Source organism: Macaca nemestrina, chromosome 12, assembly GCF_043159975.1.
Source record: "Macaca nemestrina isolate mMacNem1 chromosome 12, mMacNem.hap1, whole genome shotgun sequence".
NCBI classification, from domain to species: domain Eukaryota; kingdom Metazoa; phylum Chordata; class Mammalia; order Primates; family Cercopithecidae; genus Macaca; species Macaca nemestrina.
In genome coordinates, this window is record NC_092136.1 from 86,770,591 (window position 1) to 86,795,947 (window position 25,357).

At 41.8% G+C, this 25,357-nt stretch overlaps 1 long non-coding RNA gene across 3 annotated transcripts in view; it reads left to right on the forward strand.

Annotated features, from left to right (window-relative positions):
* Positions 1 to 24,983, forward strand: part of LOC105468881 (uncharacterized) — a 112,695-nt gene extending 87,712 nt beyond the window's left edge. For 2 of the 3 annotated variants that reach the window (XR_011610969.1, XR_011610971.1), the window contains 3 exons: positions 6,544 to 6,749; positions 7,519 to 7,712; positions 23,073 to 24,983. This is a non-coding gene — a long non-coding RNA (uncharacterized lncRNA). The remainder of the gene's footprint in view (positions 1 to 6,543; positions 6,750 to 7,518; positions 7,713 to 23,072) is intronic. The other variant, XR_011610972.1, reaches the window with a different exon arrangement.
* The last annotated feature ends 374 nt before the right edge of the window (positions 24,984 to 25,357 follow it).

A 25,357-nucleotide genomic window follows, 5' to 3' on the forward strand; every position in this document is an offset into this window, starting at 1 on the left:
AATTCATAAAAACTGCAATATGCAAATCTTTTTTAAAAAGTGGTTGCCTTTGTGTCACCACGCCAGAAGCAGAACTTGCCCACCATTAGGAATTTCTAATAAAGTTAATGAGTCTATGATGCAGTTCACAGACTATTAAAGCCTAAGATGCTAACATTTCCTCCATGCTTTTAAATTTACACAGCCTTCTTATCCACTTGGCGTCATTTAGTCTTCACAAAAATTCTGCAAACTGGCATCAGTATTGTTATCAGTCTCTTTTTTATAGATAAACCAACCACCCAGAGCACCATCATCTGGACTAGAACCAGGTTCCTGGGCTCCAGTGCAAACCATGATGCTTCCTTTTAAGAAAATTCTTTGTCATCTTCTGCCCCATTAGAGGGATAGTTTTATTTATTCATCTGAGGTTGAACAATAGAAACATAGACTCATGTTTTTGCTAGCTCTTTTTCCAACTAACGGACAGAGAAAAGTAAAACAATGTATGCACATGTTTGTACATTAGTATATTTTCGGTGTTCAGTTCTTTACGTATATGTTCAGGACATTGAACAAATGAATTAATGAATAAATATTATAAATATATGTGCTGAGCTGCTACTGGTACATCCTAGTAGTGGCTTGTGGCCTTAGTGCAGGGCAACCAACTCTCCTGATTTGCCCGAGACAGATGGCTTTTCAGGGACTCGGGACTGTCAGTACTTGCCCTGGTATTAGTTGGTTGTCTGACCATAATGATCCTTTTCTTTTTTTTTTTTTTTTTTTTTTTTTGAGACGGAGTCTCGCTCTGTCGCCCAGGCTGGAGTGCAGTGGCGCGATCTCGGCTCACTGCAAGCTCCGCCTCCCGGGTTCACGCCATTCTCCTGCCTCAGCCTCCCGAGTAGCTGGGACGACAGGCGCCCACAACCGCGCCTGGCTAATTTTTTGTATTTTTAGTAGAGACGGGGTTTCACCGTGGTCTCGATCTCCTGACCTTGTGATCCGCCCGCCTCGGCCTCCCAAAGTGCTGGGATTACAGGCGTGAGCCACCGCGCCCGGCCTAGAAGGCCCAGACTTTTTTTTTTTTTTTTTTTTTTGAGACGGAGTCTTGCTCTGTGCCCCAGGCTGGAGTGCAGTGGCGCGATCTCGGCTCACTGCAAGCTCCGCCTCCCCGGGTTCACGCCATTCTCCTGCCTCAGCCTCCCGAGTAGCTGGGACTACAGGCGCCCGCCACCTCGCCCGGCTAATTTTCTTGTATTTTTAGTAGAGACGGGGTTTCACCATGTTAGCCAGGATGGTCTCGATCTCCTGACCTCGTGATCCGCCCGTCTCGGCCTCCCAAAGTGCTGGGATTACAGGCTTGAGCCACCGCGCCCGGCCTCATAATGATCCTTTTCATGTGGCTGCCTAACTTTCCTTTTAGTTTGTAGTCTAGTTGGTAACTGATATTAGCGTTGAAATATCCAATGCTAATAACAGGAGAAAGTGATGTGTTTCAGAAAAAGGTAGTTGTAATTATTGGATTGGAGATGGGGCAGGGGAGGCAAGAAGGGCAGCCAGCTAGCCTAGGATGCCTGGGTTAACTTCTGAACCCTTGCTTTTTCCTCTACTCTAAGCCTGGCTAATCTTACTTATCTTTTAATCCTGGATTAAATGTTTTTTTCCCTGATAAACCTTCCCTGAACTCCTTAAGACTAGATTAGGCTCTCTGTTTGGTGTTCCTCTACTTTGCCTTTCAGACACCCTTCATATTTGTATTTATTGATTTGATGTCTATTCTTTGGGCTGTACACTCCAAAAAGTAAAGGTTGGAATTGTCTTATTCACTGCCATAGCTCTGATGGAAGCATAGTGCCTGGTATATAGTAGATACTAAGTAAAAACCTATTGAATAGATTTTTTTTTAACTGACCCCCACTTCTGTAAAAGGGTAGTGTTACAACAGGAGACTCGTTCAGAGAGCAAGTGTTTTACCTGGACATATGAGACATGCTTTTAGCACAGGTAGCTAGGAGCTCAGATATGGAAAAGACTAGATGCACAAAGTGGGTAGTCCTTTCAATTAACTAAACAAAATGAAGAAGCTAAGTTGTATTAAAACTTGGAAATTAATTGGCAAATATTTATTTTGCATTATCCCTCCATACTTTCATGTATTAATTCAACCAGCATGTGTTGAAGTCTTTCTCCATGCCAAGCCATGGTCAAGAGATTGGAGACACAAAGATAAACATATGGTCTCTGTCCTTGAGAACTCTATTCCTAGATATTAATTAACATATGTTAAGTTTTATGCTAGAGCTGGTGCTCTAACATGAGCACCAGCTGTCTGTCATTAAAAGACAGGCTCAGAGTTTAGAGATACACTAACTAACACTTTCTCAGCAGAGTCATAAGAGTTATAAAAATTGCATGTACAAGGTGTGCAAGATAAGAGTCCTGAAGCTCAACTGTGGGTATGATCAGGGAAGGCTTCCAAGAAGGGAGATGTTGAAAGTTAAAGAGGAGCTTGCCAATTAAAGAAGGAAATGAAATGTGGCATGAGAGCACAGTCCATCTGGAAATGTGGATGCTTGCTGAGGTATGCCTATAAGGAGATCCCTAGGAGCTGAGCCTGAGGAGTAGCTGGGACCCAATGGACACTTCTGATGAGGGTGCATGGGACCATTCAGCTGGCGTGAAAGGCAAGCAATGAAAGTACTGGGAGCAAAGGTTGAAAAGATGGGTCAGGGCTAGGTCATGGTGGCCATAAATGCTGGGCTAAGGAGTTTGGACTTTATTCCATGGGAAATGAGGCTATCTATGGAAGAATTTTGGCAGAGACAGGACACAATCACTCTCTGACTCAGAATTTATTTCTGCCTACCTTGACCTCCTTCCTCCCACACCCACGACCAAACTTTCCACAGCCAATATTAATAACATTCTGCTCAGAGTCAGAGTTATTCTTGTCCCTTTACATTTCCCTTCCTGTCTCTTGCACGTTCTACTCCTCCCGTCACCCGTGGCATATAGTATACTATATCAGGTGCCAAAGCTCCTAATAAGTTTTGGCAGAAGCAAATACTTGATAATGATTTTCTGGGAGGAAAAAAATCACTTCTTCTGCCAAAGTCTAAGGGGTCTATATTGTGAGATTAGCATATAGATGACCTTGCTCTCTGCTCTTGATTCAACTTTGGTGAGAACACAGAGCTTTTAAGTTCTCATTACATTTTTAGTTTCTCAGGTCCCCCAGAGCAGTGTTCCTGAAAGAAGAGTGAGGAGAATCTCTGGAAATAAAAAGGTGCAGCCATTTCTCTGATCCCGAGAAATCTGCAGACTCATTTACCTGGAAGAAGGGAATCAGCTCGTGCAGGCTCTGCAGGGAGCACCAGGAGGCATGCATGGCTCTCCTACTGGTGGGCCCATGCCTCAGTTTCCCCTTTGAAAAAATCTCTTCAAAATCTGATAGCCTTGTAGTGACTTAGCTTAGCTGGTAAGGTGAATTTTTCATTCACTCAAAATATAATATTTTGCACCTTCAATTGTGGTCAATTTTGAGGATACAAAAAGTGAAAAGTAACATCTCTGCTCCCCAATGTCAGACAGAAAATAGTGATAGTATCTAAGAATGGAGCAGGAGCCTCATTCTCTTGCATGCAAGGTAATTGGGCCAAAATTGATTTTCATATGGTTTGTCTTTACATAGGAAAAACCTACTTTAAGCTTAGTAGGCTGGCCTATTTACCTATGCTGTTCTTTTTTTCCTGGGATACTCTTTCCCAGTGTTTTACCCATCAAGACCCATGCATTTTTCAAGTCTCAGCCCAAATGCTACCGCCCTTCTGTAGCTTCCCTACCTATCCAACGCAGGCCTGATGGCTCCTTCATCTATATGCTCATGGCATGGAGTCCTTCATTTCAGTGCTTTCTCATTAGGTTACAGTAATAGCAACATGTGTGTAATAGCATGTGGACTTGAGCATGTGAACAAGGGGAGTCACATCCTCTCTATCTGGAGAATGGAAATGGGGGCAGGATGGACCCCCTGGAGAAGCCTCTCTGCCTCTTCATGCCACCTGGCACCTGTGTCCTCCTCCCTAACCACTTAGGGCCAAGTGCAATTGTTGGTTTTCCCACCTGAAGGACTGATCGGATGGTTTGAACTAAAGATACATTGTAAATGATTCTCAGTAAGGGCAATGATGGAAAGCCTGGGATGTATTAGAATCATCTGAGGGGCTCAGGAGACTGTCCCACTCTCTGCTGCCAAGACTGCCACAGTGGAAGGAACTGGGCCTTGTGTAACGGAATAGCAGCCATGTGGCCATTACTCTTGAGGACAGGGAGTATGCTTTTCTTCTTTGAGTCTTCAGCTCTTAGCATGGGGCCTGGAACATGGCAAGGGTTCATTAAATTCATGACTGAATGAGAACAAATGTAAAGGGCTAGGCTCATCAGCTTGGGCAGATGTATACCTCACATTCTATGTCAGTGGTCAGGTCCACAGACCTGGCAGGCAGGGAAGGGAGATGGACAGACACGTTTAAGTAATCGTGTTGAGTGTTGGGGAAAGGGTCCAGAAAGGTAGATGCTAACTAGATCCAAGTGCCAAGAATCCAAGAGAGCTTTGAGTCACTGCTTCCTCTGCTGGAGAATCTAAAGAGGGATGTTTAAGGTGGAACAGTGACACCTAGTGGTGGAAGAAGGACCTGTTAGATCCTTTCCCATCAAGCTCCCCATCCCGCTTATCTCTGTCCTTCTGTCCCTTGGCAGGTTGGAACCTAGGTGATACCAGTGGGCGCCTACAGCAGGAAGTGTGCTGTCTCAGGCTCCCACAGGATGCCATGGTTTGCTGGTCTCCAGGGTGGATGGAACAGTGGATAGTTTGACCACGAAAACACAAACAATGTGCCTATAACTCATGGCACTATATTGTACATTTAAAATTTTGTTAAAATGATAGATCTCATCTTAAATGTTTTTCTACAATTACTACACACACACACACCCCAAAACCCAAAACCAACCAATCACATAAAAAAACTCAACAAACCCAGTCTGATTCTGTTATGGGGCCAGACTAGATGATTGTAGAGGTCCCCTGGTCAACCCTTTTGGAGCCTAGAGAGGGAAAAGGACCAGTCCAAAGACACATAACAAATTAGTTACAGAGCCAGGGCCAGAAGCCAGGTTTTCTGCTGCTCAGAAAGAAGCCCTCTCTATTGGCCTTTCTCTACAGACTTTGACAAGGTGGAATTATGCCACAGTGAATAGAAAGGTACTGAGAGAGGAGCAAATCAATGGGAGGGGAAGCTTGAGGATGTAAACAAGGGGAGTCACATCCTCTCTACCTGGAGAATGGAAGTAGGGGCAGGATGGAGCCCCCTGGAGAAGTCTTTCCGCCTCTTCATGCCAACCTGGCACCTGCGTCCTCCTCCCTGAGCACTCAGGGCCAAATGTAATTGTTGGTTTCCCTGCCTGAAGGACTGATCTGATGGTTCACACTACCAACATATTGCAAATGACTCTCAGTAAGGGTAATGATGGAAAGCCTGGGATATAATAGAATCATCTGAGGGGCTCAGGAGACTGTCCCATTCTCTGCTGCCAAGACTGCCACAGTGGAAGAAAATGGGCCTTGTGTAACTCAGAGGAGCCTGGAGGAGGTGCTGGAGGCATTCACCATGGGGCTTTTGCTAGGAGAGCCTGTTTTCTGTCGTGTTATGCTGCCCAGTGAAGTTTTCCCAGCAGAGTTGTCTCCAGTGGCGTCCTGGCTTCCTGGCACAGAGATCCAGTCTCTCTTGGAAAGTCTGGACAACTCTCCCCTCTCACTCCAGTTTTCCATATATATTTTTCCTCTCAGCCTCCGTGCTGAGCCTGCCTGACTTTTCAATTGACTTCTCTCTGAGACACAAATTCCCCAGCTCCTCCTTCCCCACAGGCTGTACTAGGTTCCACCATAGCTGGGACAGGCAGGAAGCAGTTATCTCTCCCTTGGAGCAAAATTTCTCAAACACAGAATGGAAACAGAGTTTGCTATCAACTTGCTGAAAGTGCTTGTTGCTGGATAAAAAATGTGATATCAAGATGCTCCGGAGATATGCCTTTGCTGTTTCTCTAGAGTCCTTCTCTTCAGGTGACATTTGGTTATTCATTTTAGCAATTAAAAAATTCTTAACTTTATTTAGTGAATTTTTACATGTCTCAGAAAGAGTAGGTATTTCAAAGACAAATGAAGCCATGTGGAAAATGACTAAATGCAAAATGACTTGTTAGTCATTGTAATTAGCAAACAGATCTATTTTTGGCTAATTTGTATAGCATTAATTATGAATACTTAGGGGACGTTTACTGGGCCTTGTGGGCTTTGCAGGCCTTGGATTGTGCTAAGCACTTCGTGTGCATTTTATGGTTTAATCCTCATAACAACACTCCAAGGTAGACAATTTTATTATCTCAATTTGCAGTTGTAAAATCAAGCTTAGTGACTTGCCCAGAATCACATAGCCGGCTGTCAGGTCCTTGATGGCAGGGACCTTGCCTTATCTCCTGTTGTCCTCCATTTGCCTGCTGCAGGATCCTAGAAATAATAGGGCCAAAAAGATGCTGGTGAATGATGATGGTGAAGATGGTGATAACAAATGATGACTTCCCACTAAGATGCAAGGTCTCTCCTACTCCACCGTTTACTTCCTTACTCTGTTCCCAGATGTAATCTGGACAAAGACCCTCCCATTACAGACTGTGGAAAACGTCTCACCTTCCCTCCAAGCTTGGGAAAGGTGAGAATGCCTTGATTCAGTTGTTGCTTCTGTTTTCATCTGTAAAATGGGGACAAAAGTATGACTTTAGGGTAAATGAGACATAAATGTACATCATAGATGTAAAAACACTTTTTAAGTTGTTAATCATTAAATAAGAGAGATGCTATTTCTATGAATAGTCTGCTATTCAATATTAATAATAATGTACACACCAAGCTGAAAGGTGGGCTACCTTCTCCTTACTCTGTACATAAAGCAAAACTGCGATCTCATCTTTCATGCTTGCATCTTGGTATTTCAAAGGTAGAAAGAGGCAACGGGAGCTACTCATTCCTCCTCTTAGGAACAAGGGCTTGACTTTCAAGTCTATTTTCTTGCTGTGGATGGAAAAAAAGAACCTGATTTTGAATGCCAGAGCTGAATACTGTAATTTTAGTATTGCACTAACCCCAATCACCCATCACCCCACAGATAAATGCCTTGGGCTGAAGACTCTTTCATTATACATTAAATTGGTGTTAATTCAAATTTAGTGCTTGGCTGGGGGCCTTTCCACAAGCTTTTTGTTACTAGCTTATAAAAAGATACATTTAGCAATTAATGGTAAACATTTAGAAATTTCACAGCAACTTTACAGAGTTATTTTTATATCTGTTGAATTGAATAAAAAATAGTGGCTTCCATTTTGTTTGTCCTTTTAATATTTAACAGTACATTTTTATTGCATTTTCCAAAAGTATAAGTCTGTGGTCAATTGAAAATTTTTAAAAAATGTTATTCCCTACAGGTTGTTTGCGAAGTCCTGCTTTATACCTGGAAAGGAGGGAGTGGATGATTTTTAGCCTTTTATGCTAAGGATCCTTCCTAGCCCTATGAAAATGTGTTCGTCTCCTTCTCAGGGACCACACCATGTGGTATGATGAAGGACCTGACTATGACCAGACACAGAAGGGCTCTTACACCCTTCCTCCAGGGAATTAGGTGAGAACTCACTTTCTGTTGGTAAGCTCAAGAAAGCCACTAAAGTGATTATTTTCCCAACAACATCAGAATTTGCTCTTTGGTGACTCCTGGCTCTCACTGGATACAGAAGTAACTGGCAACATTTTAAATATGTGGTTCACCACGCACATCTTTACCGTAAAATGAGAAAATGGGCTCAGAGGGATGAAGTAACTTGTTCTAGGCACATAACTAGTACAGCTTAGAATCCAGATTTAAACCCAGGTCTGTTTTCTCCAAGAGCTCATGATCCTCCCAGTTTATCACAGTTTGTTTGGAAGGATGAGACACACAGTCTCTGCAAAAAGTGTTGAGGAGTCTGGAGAAGGCGAAAAGAGAAAGTCAGTCGGGCATACTCAGGAAGTGGAGAAGTGAGGGGAAACTGACAGAGTGGGACAGAGGAGTCAGACATTGCTATGGGTTGAAGTGAGCCCCCCACCCCAATTCATATGTTGAAACCCTAACCTTCATTACCTCAGAATGTGAGCTTAGGGGAGATAAGGTCTTTTTATAGGTAATCAAGTTAAAATGAGATCATTAGAATGGGCCCTAATCCAATATGATGACCTCCTTCTAGAAAGGGGAAATTTGGTGACAGACCTCTATAGAGGGAAGATCATGTGACGAGACATAGGGAGAAGATGACCATTTACAGCCAAGGAGGGAGGCCTTAACAGATCCTTTCCTCACAACCCTCAGAAGGAACCAAGCCTGCTGGCACTTTGATTTGGACTTCCAGCCTCCAGGACTGTGAGATAAGAAGTTTCTGTTGTTCAGGACACCCAGTGTGTGGTACTTTGTTATAGTAGTCCTAGCAAACACATGCAGACATCCTGGACTGAAAGGAGCTCTGATGGAGACTTTGCTTTCAGAAAGTGATAGCATCATTAAAGATTCCAGAGATGGCTGGTTTCCCCCAGTGGGAGGGGGAGGACCTCATGCCAGCTCCATCACTGATAGTGCCTTATGCTGTTAACATGTACTTACCAGCCTGTCAGGGCAGAGGAAATGAGGATGTTCTCTGCAAACCTGTCAACTTTCTCATCCATTTCCACTCTCCTTGTCCTGCCTCCTCATGAATATCTGGCCATGAGTCATTCTTTCAGGCCTGAACTCTATAGCCCTGTTACAGAGAGATTTTCACCAGCTCCAACCCTACTAGCCTTAAATGTATGGTAAGCATTGCACTGGATGGTACACATTTTTGAAATAACTAGCCTGGGCTGTCATTCGCTTCCTTCAGGGGGCAAGCAGACATTCTACATCTATCTCCTCACAATTCCTCTGAGTTCTGTTGAAAAGACAGGCTACTGAGAATGAACAGGCCACCTGAGAAAGGAGCCATCTGTGTTCTATGGAGGAACAGGGCTCTACTGGCCATGGGGAGGCTATGGGAATAGGTAGCCAAGGAGGATTCAAATGCTCTGCTTCACAAAGGAATATTTTCATAAATGCCACAGACATTCCTCTGACTATATATAGAGGCTCTCCGAGCCTTTTCTGGAGGCTTCCTGAGTGCTTCCTTACTCACCTTTTGAAACAACCAACTTACACTTTGGGGGCAGAAGGATTTCTTTGGAGGAATATTTCACTTTTTTTTGCAGTGATGGAGGTGGGCATTGTCGGATGGTCTGCAAAGATGGTGAAGGTTGGTTGCCTCGATTTTGTCTATGAATGGTTGTCTCACGGATCATTGTCATGGATTGTTGTTTCTGTGGGCTGGCTGCATTACAATCACCCTGTAGTTTAAACAGTAAACATTCTTGGATTCCTGCTCCCTGAGATCCTTATTCAGGAGTTTAGGCACATAGCTAGGAATTTGTGTTTTAAAAATATTTCTGGTGATTGTAATGTGCAGATAGATTTGGGAACCTCAGTTCCCCATTTCTACATTGCTATTATGTACACACACACACACACACACACCCCTTTAACAAGTATTCATTGGACAATTTCCCTGTTCTAGAAGGTGGGCAAAGGCATATAGAGACCAAAGGCACAATTTTTGTCCTCAGATAGTCAGTCTAGTGGGAAAGACAGACTGGGATCAGATGTTGACTATAGAACATCATAAATATTTGAGTAGAGTTAGGCCTAGGATGTCTAAGAACATTGAATCTGCTTTTGGGGGTGCATGTGGGAATGGAGTTATGGCATTGGTTTTCAACTGGGGGTGATTTTGCTCCAAGGAGATATTTGTTAAAGTCTGGAGACATTTTTGGTTGTCAAAAGTTGGGAGGGGTGCTTCTAGAATCTAGTGGGTAGAGGCCAGTGAGGGATGCTGCTAAATATCCTATATGCACAGAAAAGCACCCCATAACAAAGAATTATCTGGCCCCAAATGTCAATAGTGATGAGATTGAGAAGCCTGGAGATAGGAAAGGCTTCCTAGGGGTTGAAACTGACCAGACACCCAAAGTGGAGAGTTGGTAATGGGAAGCTTACTCTAATGCAGAGAAAACAGCAGAGACCTTGAGCAGGCACACCTTGGGAGCTGTGTGACGATATGCAAGTTGGCACAGGTGGTGAGGGAAGAGGCCAGAGAGGTTGAATGGGACTTGGGTTCCCTGCATTAGAGAGTGGATTTCTTCCTTAAGGCTAGAGGAAGCCACTGAAGCCGAAGTAGTCAATTGCAAAAGTAAACTTGCATTTTAGCAATATTACTCTGATAAAAGGTTGAGGGATGCCTAAGATGGAAGGGCTGGGCTGGGGGCACTCAGGTCTCTGAACAAAGAGATAAAGTCAAACCTTTTCAAACCCAGATGGAGTCTAAGAGCCAAGGAAATGTGCCAGATAGGAAAGTTGCAGAAGATGGAGGGGCCTGTGGGAAACCCAGAGAGGTTAAGTGACTTGTGTGAGGATGCATAGTAATTTTTGGCAGGCCTGGAAATTTTGGCAGATGATCTTAAAGATAAACATACACTGTAACAATAGCTTTATGTTATGGGGCTGCGGAAACAACTGCTGACATTGCCAAACTTTACCCGTAGTTGAGTTTCCTTGCTGATAGTAAGCATTGGGCTGTTACCATTCCTGGGATGAATGTTATTTTATTGCCTAAAATAGTTCTATAAAGGTGGTATTATCTTCAACATTCACAAATTTGAAAACTGAGATACAATGAGGTTAATCTCATAGATAATATGTCATTTAGCTATGGCTGCATGAGCAAATACCCACTCCCTAAATCAGTGACTTGGTACTGCTCATGAGTTTACAGGTAGCTGAATGGCTTTGCTGATCTCTGCTGGGATCTCTCACAAGGCTGGAGACTTGGCAGAGATAGTGCGGCTCTGTCCACATGGTCTTTTCAGGCTAACTTGAACATGTTCTCACAGCAATGGCAGAGAAGCAATGGAGGAAACAGAAACATGAATACTTTTTCAAGTCTCTGCTTCAAGCTTGCTACTGCCTGATTGGTCAATGCAAATCACGTTGCTGAGGCCAGGGTCAGAGTGGGAGGGGACTAAGGGTTATAGGGGAAAAGGCACAGATACAGGAGGCTATTAATAAGGGCCACGAAGTCACTCTTCTCCTCAGCAAATAGTGGCAGAGCCAGAATTTGAGCTGGATTCTTCAGATTCCAAAGTGTATAATTTTTCTACCAGACTCTCCTGCTTTGATAATAAGAATGTAATAAAAAAATACATTAGTTCATTAGTTAGGATTTTGTATCAATAAAGACATGTTCATATGTACCTTTTTTTTTTTTTTTTTTTGAGACAGACTCTCGCTCTGTTACCCAGGCTGGAATGCAGTGGTGCCATCTTGGCCCACTGAAACTTCTGCCTCCCAGCTTCAAACAGTTCTCATGCTTCAGCCTCCTGGATAGCTGGGATTACAGATGCACGCCACAATACCCGGCTAATTGTTGTATTTTTAGTAGAGATGGGGTTTTGCCATGTTGACCAGGCTGGTCTTGAACTCCTGGCCTCAAGTGATCCACCTGCTTCAGCCTCCCAAAGTGTTGAGATTACAGGCGTGAGCCACTGCACCTAACCTGTATATATTATCTTAACCAAGGCTGAGAGCAACCCTGTGATACTGGCAGGACTGACATCTTTGTTCAAAGAAAAAAAGCAAAAGCAAATAAATATTCAGATTCATAAAGGGCTAATTTCCTTAGTAAGCAAAGAGTGCTTAGGCACAAATAAGAAAAAGATAATAGGATAGTGGGCAAAGGCCACACACAGGTAATCCATTAAAAAAGAAATGTAAATGGGCAAACATGAGAAGATGCATAATGTCCTTCCAAATAAAAGGAATGCAAAATGTAAAAATAATGTATCATTCTATCCTATTGGACTGATGAAGACTTCTAGGTTTCATGATACCCAGTGTTACTTAGGGACGGGAGTATGGGCCAGAAATAGGAAGCCTTCTATGCTGATGGTGGGAGAATGAATTGGTTTGATATATTTGGAGGGTAATTTTGGCAATAGTGATAAAAATATGCATATGAAATTTGACTTAACTATTTTTATTTTTAGGAATTTACCCTAAAGATAGACCTAAAAAGGTCTGCAAAGATATCCACAGGGATATTCATTGCAGCCTTCTTTGTGATAGCCAAACAATGCAAACACTCTAAGCCAATTCAGAGAATGGGTTATATAGATTTTCTTTTAACTTTGTCCAAACTAGGTGTCAAGGAGAATGAAGTAGATCTTTATGTCCTGACATGGAAGGATCTCTAAGACATATTGTGAGAGAGAGGGAAAAAAAATGGCATGTCTGTGAACAAGATATATAATTTTCATTTGTTTAAAATAGAGATATTATATACATGCTTGTGTCAACATAGAAAATATCTCAAAGGACATATATGAAGCAGTTAATAGTAGCTAATTCCGAAGAATAATCAGAGGGGTGGAGGAAGAAAAGGACAACTCTATGTTTAACTTCATTCTCTTCCTCACTCTCTGAATTCTTTCCCCATGAAAATGTACTACTTTTCTCTAAGAGAACAGAATAGAACAGAGCAGAAAACAGATTGTAAAGAGGTTATTGTACTTGAGTATCATTTTTTGCTGGCATATCTTGCTTTTATGGTTGGTCAATTTGCTCAATTAGCAATCTTTTTTTATGGCCCTCATCTCCATCTATTAAGAAGGCTTTATTCTTGCTCCATGTTAACACTTAAGAATGCCTAGGAATTGTTTCCAAGGAAACCCATCTATAGCCAGATGTTAATGGCATAAGCTCCTATGGCTACAGATAGGGTCTTGTTTCTTAGCAACTCACTCAAATGTTCTCATTTTAATTAAAATCATACATTTCCTTAAAATGGAAAAAATTCCTTTCCTATTCATAGCAAGGATATGGAAGGTCATTTGTCCTCGTTCATGAAATTTGCCTCTGAAAAAAGGCTTTCGTGAATGTGAAGTGAAATTTAAAAACATCTTCTTACCTAAGGGTGCCCTCTTTGTCAAGTGCATAAATCAGTTACTGCTTTCTCTTTTTAAATAAAAATAAATTTATTTATTTTTAGAGACAGGGTCTCTCTATGTTGTCCAGGCTGAACACAAACTCCTGGACTTCAAGTGATCCTTCCGCCTCAACCTCCCGAGTAGCTGGGGTTACAGTTACCCACCCCCACACTTGGCTCTCTATCTCTGCTTTCTACTCAACTTCAATCACCCCAATCTGGCATCACTCCAATCTTTGCCATCCTCAGGTATAGTGTGTGACAGGTGAACACCATTTCCTCATCTAGCTAGCCCTTAGGTTTCTTATCAAGGCTGACTTAAGTAGGCACAGCAGATTCATAATGCCAGTACCACCTTTCTGGTGACCTGTACTTAAGGCAGACAGTGTTGGCCTCTTTCCCACCAAGTATTCACAGGGCCCCAGGGTCCTATTCACTGCTTTGCTTTGGGCAGCCATGGTGCTGGAGCTGCCCCGTGGGAGGAAGCCTGTCATCCTGCCCTGTGTGAAAAGATGTGAAAACATACACACTATGATAAGTATAAAAAGTTAAACAATTGTCAACATTGTGTATTTCCTGAAATGATCCACTGAGAAGGACAGACATAATTTCTCTGGTATTCGTGAAAAAGAAAAGTATGTTCTAAATACAATAATGAGGAAACATCAGGCAAACATGAACTGAGGAACAGTCTACAAAATAACTTTAAAGTGGTCAAGGTTATGCATGACAGTAAACACTGAAGAACTGAGCATAGTTAGAGATTGAAGAAAATACCATATCATATCTTTATGACTTTTCTTTCTTCATGGAAATATTCCTGGATGGCAACATTTTTGTTATCAGTTATTGGAGCCCTCCACAAATTTATTTCTTGGATTCTTGAGATTGTGAGATATGGACCTTGGGGATGCTGGGGATAGAGGGTAGGGAGAGAGACCTGGGGACAGGACTGTCACCCTAAGAAATGCCTGTGTGGGACACCTTGGGATCTCTGGACAGACAGAGGGTCCTGTGAAGACTTTGTCACTGTGGCAGAGGGAGCCAGGAGCCCTTCCATTGGATGGAAAGGTACGCTGTGACTCAACCTCACCCACTGAGTCCTAAGTGCCAGTTTCCCTGGGTGACTTGAGCCAGTTGCTGCCAAGTCATGCTGCTAGTGTTCACTGGGTGCCTTTCAAGTGGCAGCTGCTGTCCTAAGTGCTGGGGCTGCAGTTGTGAGCTGGACTAATGGTCCCGTTCTTGGGAACTTCAAGTCTAATAGCGAGGTCAGCATGCAGACAAAAGGTAGAACATTAGGGAGGTTGCAGGCACTATGGGCATGCACACCAGGAGATTCCATCCTAATTTGGTGGGAGTCAAGGAAGGCATTCTGAAGGAAGTGGCAATGTCTACACTGCGATGTAAACGTCGGATAAGGGTTCACCAAGTAATAGGAAGGAGGATCTTCCTTGTCTGCAAAACAATGGCTTGGAGTGACAGTGATGAAGCTCCCTTAGTGCTCAGTCTTTGTTGTGTATTACACCACTCAACTCGGAGACACATTGTGAGCAGACAGACTAGTGACAAAGACTCTCTCTTTGACCAAACTCTAGCCAGGCTCCCGTGAGCTCTCTTCTCCACTAGGCCTCAATCTTGTTCTATATAGACTTGAACAAACACTAACATCATTTCTAACAGCTCAAAGTGCCTGCTGAAGAAAACTCAAGGCTGCCAAAAAAAATGTACTGTTTGTTTCAGCCAACACCTAAGGATAGGGCCTCTGTCTTCCAGTGTCTGTGGGAGGATGGAATCTTAACTTTGATAATTGCCAGCTAGCAGACACGGCTGGCCTGATCACACATAAATAAAACAGATCCAGTAAATAGGGTAGGTGCAAATGCTCCCCAAAGGAGTCATGAGGAAAAATAAGTATTGGCCTGGAAAAAAGGGAGGGGCGGAGAGAAGAGAAAGAAAGCAGTGCACAAAACCCCAGACCAAGAGGAAGATGGTGCATTGCAGAATCTGTAAGTACAGTAGAAGCTCTTCCACAGACCTTTGCTTCACTAACTGGTTGTTCTTTGTATTCTTCAACTGGTGCTCTTTATTCCCTGTAGAAACACTGACCGACTTATCCTTCGTTGTAAGTTTTCACTTCCCTAACTCTACTCACCTCCTGCTCACCTCACTCCCCATTCTCTCATTCTCGCTTTAAAATGATCAATCAGCTCTTTATAAATTGAAGCTGAGTGCAGTTCCGGCTAGACTCTTTTCTCTGTTGCAATAGTTATTACTACGTTAAATCTGTCCTCATTTTAACTTGTGTCTGGCTTTATCTTTGACACTAGAGAGTAGCCTACTAGCCCTGGGCTCATCTGAGTGCTATGGTTATCTGTCAGTTTCTACAGGGAACAAAGAGCACTGGTTGAGAATGCAAAGGGCAATTAGTCAGTGAAGCAGAGCTCTTTGGAAGAGCTTCTATTGTACTTGCAGATTCCACAATGCACCATCCTTCCTCTTGCTCTGGGGTTTTATGTACTGTTTTCTTTGTCATCTTTTCCACCTCTCCCTTTTTTTCCAGGCCAATACTTACTTTTCTTGTTGACTCCTCTAGGGAGTATTTACATCTACCCTATTTATCTCTCTCTTGCATTATTCTCCATGAATTTTTATGGTAGACCTTTGTTCCTTTCTTGTCTTTCCTACCACCCCTGTGAAGATGGCTGAGCCACACGATGAAAGGAACCTGAGTTCCTTCCTCTCTGCCTCCTACTTTTACAAGAGCACACATTGCACTATGTTGTACTTTTCGATGACTTCTATGCCCCTCCCATTAGCATTTAAGCATCTTGTTGTCAGGGCCTGTGTCATATTCAACCTTGTTTTCTCAGCACAAAGCCCGGTGCCTGACACATAGTAGTTTTCCACTAAAGGTTTGGGGAATGACTTGACATCATTTAGAAACTATTATGCATATGGTCTAATCTCACAGTAGGTAGCAGATAAAGGATCACAGTCCAGTAATCAAAATAGCCTGAGATATTTATTTGCATTTCTCAAACGCAGTGAATATAAACACATAGCCTAAAATCTCTTTCTTTTTCTAAGTTTTATGCACTTAAGTTTTTCAATATCTGGTTTTCACAGACTTTGGCTTGGGGGAAAGAGTATGGAGAATCACATATGGAAGGTTTTTATGGACCAGTCCTGGAAATGGCACATTTTAGTACTTACATTCCTCAAGCCAGAACTCACGAGTTCCTCCCTCTCCCAATCACAAAGGAAGCTGGGAAATGTACTGTAACTGTATCTCAGGCAAAGTAAATTTCTGGGTCATGGGGCTATGCAATAGGAATAAATGCCTGGAGCCTCAACAAGTGTGATATGGATAGGAGGGATGGTGAATAAGCCCAGAGGGACAGGGAGTGTCAAGGGAGGGGGCAAGAGGGCAGATGACAGGTGGGGTGGACAGATAGGCTGGGCTCAGACTATGAAGGACTTGAAGGGCATGCCAACTTAGGATTCTCTCTCTCTCTCGCAGTGACAGAGAGCTCCTGATAGTTCTTACTCAGAGAAGTGACTTGGTCATGTCTCCTTCAGCACGATGACTCAAGCAGGAAGGTAGAGAAAGAAATGGAGAGAAAAACCTGAAAGGAGGAAAACTATTCAGGAGGTTGTGACAATGGTCATGACTATTCCCCTACCCTTCTTCCCCCAAAAAGCCTGAAGTAAAAGCTAGGACTATAGCCTGAGGATGAAGAGAAGAGGGCGGGCTGACACAGTCTACTGTTGAGTTGATGCTGAGAAGGAGGAAGGAGGGACATAGGATGGTCTCGGGACTGGCCTGTGTGGCCTGGTAAGCATGTGCTTTGTTGTGAATGCAGAGGGTGAGAGACAGCTCTGATTTATGTTTGGTGAAACATTGTTGAAGAAGAAGAGAGGAAGCCCCCAGCGCCTGAAGTATGTAAAAGCTGCTAACTTGACTGAATGTGAGTCTCCTAGACTCTGACGGAGTCACAGTTCCCAAGTACTATCACGTTTCTTCTGTATGAAAATGATTGAGCAACCTTGTGATGATACCTGAAAGTCTCCCTTTCCCAGCCTATGACCCCACATTGTTGAAAACCCCAGTTTGGAACCATCCAATCCATGGTTGCGTCATCTTTCAGGGTGAGCATATTGTGCAGGGAGTTGAAAAATGAGCCTCATCCTCCCTGAGAGAAAAATCCTACCAGGATTTACGGTTGGGTAAATTGAGGAATAGTTGTGCATGTTCCTCGGCGACCTTGTTGTACTATCTAAATTTCTCCCATTTGCACGATCTCTGCGAACCAGGGCCTGTGTCCCCAGATCTCATTTTTGATGAGAAATTTTGTCCACTGCTTGAATGTTTACATCTAACTCCCCTAACTCAGAGATTAAATATCACTGTGCAAAAAGTTTCCATTAATCACTGCAGATATTATGTCACAGAAGGCAATGACAAAATCTGTAGACTCCTGGGCCTTTATTTGCCATCATCATCCTTTTTTTTCCCCTGCCAAATGCAAACATTTGTCTTCCTATGGCTAGACTGGAATGATTCTCTTTTACCCACAAATTTATCACTGGCTGTCTCACAGACAAGTATATTTCTTACATGAGATTTATTTCTACCTCCAATATTTTTGCTCTCTATCTAAACTAAGAAAACAACACATTTACTGTACTTAACAGAAATCCTTTGAAAAAGTGATGAGGTGGGAAAGAAACGAGAGGGAGCTTTCCGGATTTTTAAAACTTGGTTTTGACCCTCTCTTACTTGGGCAAATTTCTTAACATGTCAAAGCCTCAGTTTGCTAATTAGGTTAGCTAATTTATAAATTGTGGTGGTTATGATAGTAATAAAAACCCTGCCTACCCACCCCAAGGGGTAGTTGGATCAACTGCAGTAACATTTGGGAAGACAGTTTATAAGTTTTAAAGTACTGTATAAATGCCATGTATCAGAATTATTCAATGACATAGCACAAATTTTAGTCTTAAAGGCCAAATGTCTGTCTTTTTCTAGTCTTTCTTACTTTTTTTTTTTTGAGACGGAGTCTCTTTCTGTCACCCAGGCTGACAGGCAGTGGTGCAATCTGAGCTCACTGCTACTTCTGTCTCCTGGGTTCAAGTGATTCTCCTGCCTCAGCCTCCTGAGTAGCTGGGATTACAGGTGCCCATCGCTACACCTGGCTAATTTTTATATTTTTAGTAGAGACGGGATTTTGCCATGTTGGCTAGGCTGGTCTCAAACTCCTTACCTCAGGTGATTCGCCTGCCCTGGCCTCCCAAAGTGCTGGGATTACAGGCGGGAGCCATCATAGCTGGCCGTATTCTTTCTGACTTTCATGCATATCTTTTCTTCATTGACTTTAAATATTTATTGAGTACCTATTTTGATGACAGTTTTGTGCTAGAAGCAGGAATGACAGTAGACATAACGGACAATTGATGTCAGCTTTAAAATAAAAAACAGAGGTGAGAAAATGGTGTTAACATCTCTTTAGAAAATAAACATAGCTTAGTGTAGCATAAGTGAAACGGAATGGTGTATGGTCGCAATTCCCATACTTGTTTGGACAGAAGACTCACCTGGGGAGCCCATAGAAAGTACGGGTTCTAATTAAATCAGCATATTTGGGAATAGACTGAGAAACCTGTGTTTTGTTCTTGTTTTTCTTTTTTAGCAAACTTTCTTGAAGAATTCTCAGACAGCCAACTGTACCAATTCCTTACTGGAACCATAGTCATAGAGCACGTGGATGTAGGAGTACAATGGAGAGTGCTCAGCGAGGGACAAAGTGACTGGGGAGGCTGGGGTTGGCTTCCTGGAGAAGGTGGGCCTTGAAGTGGGACAGGTAGGAAGAGTGGCAGGAAGGACATACACCCAAGACTGTCTTTTCACTTCCTTGACCTGGCTGACCCTAACTACACCTTCAGGGTGCTGCAACAATGCCACCTCCTTTGGTGAGGGTTTTTCAACCTCACCAGTTAGGGCTGGGGTTATCGCTGGGCTCCCACAACACGCTGTGCTTACTTATCACATCACCACTCATCATTCCAACTTATAATTATTTGCTCATTTACATGCCTTTGCTCTAAGTTATGGGAGAGGAGGGAAGTGTTTTGCCTATCCTTGGCACAAGGTCTGGCACACAGTAGGCATTCAAAAATGTTTGTTGAGATAATGAGAGGTGAGGGCATTCCAGGCAGGAAACAGCACAAGCCAAGGTTAGGAAGTGGGATCGACCTTGCTGTATTTGAGGGCATGGAAGCAGACTATTCAAAGATGGTCCAGTTGTAGAATAGAGAGGAATAAGGTTGGCTTTATTCCTTCACCAAACACAGGTTGAGTACCACCAATGCACCAGGCATTTGCTGATAGGAAAAAAAAATCCTCTCTCTAGTGAAGAAATAGATTTGTAAACAAAAAATTATGAGCCAGCTCCTGCTAAGAAACAGCATGAGAGAAAGAAACAGTAGTGAATAGACCAGAGAGCCATAGTAGCCCAGAGTGTCGATGTCGAACACTGCTGAGAACTGTCAGGATGATGTGACTGAGGTGGGTTCTGACTCAATACTCTCCACATTTGCATGTGAACTCTGTCAACTTTCACTAGATTCTTGACCTTATCCTTGGTGAAGGGCTATCTATCTTTCTCACCACTGTATACTGAAGGCTGGCCCATTGCCTCACCAGAGCAGACACCCATAGAGATTTGGTGAGTTCGAATAGATGCCAAGAAAGAAAGGCAGTGTTCCGAGAATGCTCTTCCACTGCAACAGTGGCCTGAAAGCTTAGTGAATGGAAAAGTGAAGGTGGCTGTTCTGAGCTGGATTGAAGCAGCCTTAAGTCATGAGCACTGACGTTATGGTCTCACTTGTCCCCATTATCCATCTTTAAACTGCCCATTACTTCATGCCTTGTTTTACTGAGAATGTGGGAGGATGGATGCCGCAACAGGGCAGAGACTGGCCAGAGCCCGCCCCCCGGGTCAGTGAGCATCTCATGGTAGCTCATTCCAGGTCCTCATCTCTGTAGGCTGTAAAAGAACAATATCAAATAAATAATCATCTGTTCTATTTTTAACGGGTAAGGAGTAGCTGAATAAGTAAATAGCTCTTGGAATTGAATGTATGTTCTAATGGGAAATTGTATACTATTGTGATTTCAAAGATAAAAACAGGACATGGTGTTTCTGTCATCTGGACTGGCAGTGGACGTGGTCAGTAAATTAGAAGACAGAAACCTGCGTTCTTTCAGGCTTACGCCTCACTTGATTAAAAAACTTGGCCAAGTCAGTTCACCCACCTCTCTGGAATTTAGATTACTCATTGAAAAGTGATGGAATTTATTTAGGTTCATAAAACTCTGAGTGCCTGGAAAAACATGGAGATTCACTGATGTGTTTTAAGAAGGGAAATGACATGGATCTTTTTTAAAATTTTTTTATTTTTTTGACATGGGTCTTAAGTCACTCACACAACTGTGTGAGCTGTTCCAATGGAGTGGTTTTTTTTTTTTCTTAAATGCTGAGACAAGTAATACACTTGATCAATTCCTCTGGAATTGTTAATTGCAGGTTTGTTTTTTTTTTTTTTTGTCTTTTACTCACATTTTTATGATCCTATTTTGCTTTAAAAAAACCTCTTTAGCTTAATTAAAAAACCCATTTTAGTATTTATATCAGCCTTATAGTCAAACTCACCAGGTATTCTACCCAGTCTGTTTTTTTGTTTTTGTTTTTATTTTTCCTGGAAACCTTCTTTCTGGAATTGTCTTTCTGATACAGTCTGGACTGGTGGCTCTCCAGGACCCACTGCACAGCCGTCATCTTGGGACTTCCCTTTATCCCTTTCCTATGTTAGCTCTCCTGTTTTCTAGACCCTATTTAAAAAAATTCTTGATGTATTTCCTCACTTTGGTGGAGAATAACATGTGGTGGTTCCCAGAAAAGGAATTTAAGGAAAGTATTTTTTTTTTTTTGAAAAGTTGCCTATATGAAAATGCATTTTCCACATACTTACACTTAAATGACAATGTGTCTAGTTATAACTCTGGGTTAGAACCCTCAGAATTGGGAAGGCTTTGTTGCATTGATTTTTGGCTTCCAGTGTTGCCTTAAATAATACAATACTGATTCTTAGTCTTTGATACATCACTACTGTTTTCTTTTTTTGTAGGTTTTAGAGTCTTCTCTTTATCCCCAAAGTTCTCAAATGTGACAATAATATGCCTTTTTCCATTAATTTTGCCAAGCAATGAGTGGTAACCTCAATTTGGAAACTCAGATCCTTTTGCTGTGGAAAATTTTCTAGTGTTATTTCTAATATCATTTCCTCCCCCCTCTTTTTCTTTTTCTGATTCTAGAATACTATATGTTGAATCTCCTGGACTGGTCTTCTGATTGCCTTTTCTTTTTTTTCATATATTCCATCACTTGGTCTACCTTCCAGAGACTATCCCCAACTTCCTCTTTCAACCATTCTGTAGAATTTGTAATTTCTGCTGTTGTAATTGATAAGAGTTCCATCTTTTTCTATAAATGTTTTGTTATAACAATTCTTTTATAAAATTGCACTTTATTCTTTACCTTGATATATGAGGATATCAATTATAGTTTTCTGAAATATTTTTTCTATATTTTTCTTTTCTTTTTCTGGGTTGTGTTACTCTAAAAATGTTTATTTTGGTCTCTTTCGTGTTGTAGACTTTACATAAATGTCTGGTGGTTCTTCGAAGTCCACTTATGGTTAAAAGTGGTATCCTAAACAGGTGATTGGAAGTCCTAAGTACCCACGGGAGGGTGTAAGAACTGGTGCATGCATTATACTATGTATTAATTTGGTGGGAACCAGGCCTCTCTCTTGGGACACACTCAACTATCTGTTCCTATAAGGCATTTTAGCAGGCAGTTTAGTTTCTCTAGAAAACTATTCTCTTGCCTGGAAGAACATACTGTCAAGTATTCCTGGAGCTGGTTGATACAAGCAGAATGGGGAATCTCATATTTTGATATGTCAACTTTCACTTAATTTTCTTGTTTTCAGCATAGCCCTCTTCCATGATACCTACTAACCCCACATTAGCAGCTGCTCCATGTCAGTTTCTCACATAATAATCCTCCAGTTTTTTCCTGAGTGGGAGAGCTAGTTGGTTTCAGGAATAGGGGTGGGACCTGGGATTACATTGCTTGCTAGAGAGATTTTGATTAACCCTCTGCCTCACACTCAGCTGTGGTGGAAGCAGACCCCTCCATCTGCCAGCCTCTCCAGAGCTGTGTGGCATGAAGGGGCCATCTCTTTTTGGCATCCTTTTCTTCAGTATCTGGTATTCAGCTTTCTCAGGCCCACGAATGCCTTCTTCTACTCTCTGTCTTCCAAAAGACAAAAATTTGTTGATCCCTATCTCTTGTTCCTTGTCTCTTTCCCATTCATTGCCCTTGTAGATTTGTACTTTTTGAATTCTTGTAATATCATTTTAGAAAGGTTTGGAGGAAAGGAACAGTGACAAACATATGGTTTCAATCTATCATTTTAAACCAGAAGCCCAGATGGACATTTTATTAAAACGATTTTATCCTGTCATGCCTGAGATATTTTCAACTACATGTCACTTTACAACAATCTAAAATATGATGTTAAAATAGAACTGTTTCCTTTGATAACTAAATTTCTCTCTCTGCACATTTTACATTAAAAGGCAAATCTTGAATTTGAAATAGAGTTCCCGCTGATTTAATTTGAGGTGCTGAAACTTGGCTGATCCAAAAATATTTTCTGATTCTAGGAGTCTATTGCTACTCTGTTTGACTATGATTGGAAATTTTCTTTCACCCACAACATTTTGTTCATTTGTGACGGGCCAACTCTTCACTGATCTGCACAATGTTGCCTCCTTTTTACAGATGTTCATTTTAATCCCATGGCCCATTCCAGATGACTTGGGAAGTCTGCGCTCCTCTGTAAGTGACTGCACACCAAATAGGAGTTTGGAAACAGAATGAAAAACAGCTCGAATTATCCATGTGTTCAGAGCACATGAGTTGGAGGTGGGCTTTAAATACCAGACTCCAGGAAAGACTTAGCTGAATTGCAGAAGGCTGGAAGCAGAATTAGAACAACTGTTAGAAGGTCATCTCCTCCAGTCCTTGCCTCACTGGATGAATTCCCTAAACAATGGGCATTTGTGCTGTTTCCACTGCTGTAGGAGTCTGTTTGTTTGAACATTTATTCTGATTGAACTTCATTCTATAAATACTGAATGTGTACTGAATATTGGAATATAAATAAATAATGTATTATTTCCCTGAAGAACTTCACAGTTTTCTGCCATCTTCATATAGGCAAATTCAGTGTGTTCTTTGTTTCAACAGAGGCCTAGCTTATCTAGAGGCTCAAGAGAGACTTCTCTGTGGAGGTTAAGGGAGGCTTCCCAGGGCCTGCCTCTTACTTATAGCTTTGTCTTGTGACTCTTTGTTCCAGGCCTTGATGTAAAACAGAATCAAGCTTTCTCACTCATTACAGCTCTCCAGATATTTATTTTATTTTATTTTTTTCCTGTAACCTAGGACAGCGCTGATCTCCAGATATTTAAAGAAAAACATTATGTCCTTGCTAAGTCTCTTCTTTTTTGGGCCACCCATCTCAGATCCTTTAACAACTCCTTATTTGTCATAGTTCAAGTTCCCCTAGCATTTTGGTATTCTCCATTGGCTATGCTCTCGTTCACTGAAGCCTGGTGCTTTCGGTGTGTTCTCTGAGGCATAAAGGACTATTAATTTCCTTGATTTCTAAATACTACATTTTTATGAATGCAGATTACCAGTGAGTTTGGAATTTTTGTTACCCAAAGTACAATATTGATTCCTGTTGAGCTTTTAGGTCACAGACCTTTTCACTTATGAGTTGCTATTGATTTCTGAAATTTAAGTATAGGAAATTACATTGGCATTTTCAAGACACATTTAGCCATTAATACCAATTTGTGACAATGCTTTTTAACTCTGAATTGGTCATCCATTATATCGATTATATTTCTAAACTTTAAAAAATATTAGATACTTGTTAGTATGAAAGTCAGTCAGGATGGGCTCCACTATACTGAAAGATAATCAAGTCCTGGATCCTAGCAGTTAATAAAATCCAAAGGATTGTTTCTTGCTTATGTCATATGTCCATTATGGATTGGCTGGGACTCTGCTCCTTGTGTCTTCCAGGGGTCAGGCTGAGTGAAATCTTCATCTGCAACGTTGCTGGTAAACATGGCAGAAGGAAGAAGACTCTGGAAGGTTTACACTAGCAATTAGATGCTCCAGGCTGGAAGTAACACGTCACTTTTGTTGTTTAGCTGGAATTAGTTTCATGGCCTCACTAACCACATGGAGATCAGAAATTGCAATTATATCAAGGGTAGTTCATGAACAGGGCCAGTGACTATCACAGCGTGATCTTTATTTTTGTGACATAGTAGTTAATAAAAATTATTGGCTAAGATAAGACTTAGAGAGTATTCCTTTAGTGCACTCCTAGAGACCTCCTTGAAATGGGTATGGACACATTAATCAGTACTCTGGGTATATTCTTTCAACAAGGTATAATTCCACTCAAGTGTACTGTCATCTGGGTCACATTTCCTCTTCTTCACAGCACATTATGAGAGATAAAGGCAAAACTTTTGCTAAAGTTTGTCTGCAACAGGTTAGGTGACTTGGGGTGATGAAAAAGACCTGATTTTTAAAAATCTGAGTTGTGGTCTTTGTTTTATCATTCTCTGTCTTTGTGAGCACTGGCAAATAAATATATCTCTCTGGCCCTTATAGCATTTGCTTTTTTTTTTAGTTTATAAAATTAAAATATTTTAAAAAATTATTTATAATTACTTCTAGCTCAAAAATTCTAAGAAATCATATCCTGCCTTTTAAAACCAATAACTTTTCATAAAATCAATAAGGTACTTCTGCCATGATTAACTTTTAGGGAACCCTTGCAGGTACCAGTGATCATTCATTCTGCTTCTAGATTATCACTCCCAGATTACAAAGAGGAGGGAAAAGACCGAGACATAGCACCGGGTGGGTTTCTGAGGTGTGGTACAAATGGAGGGGGACGTGGTTTTTGGTGCTGAGAACACACACAGGAGAGAAAAAGAAGTATTGCTTCTAGGAAGCACCATAAACTCCTCAGCAGTGAA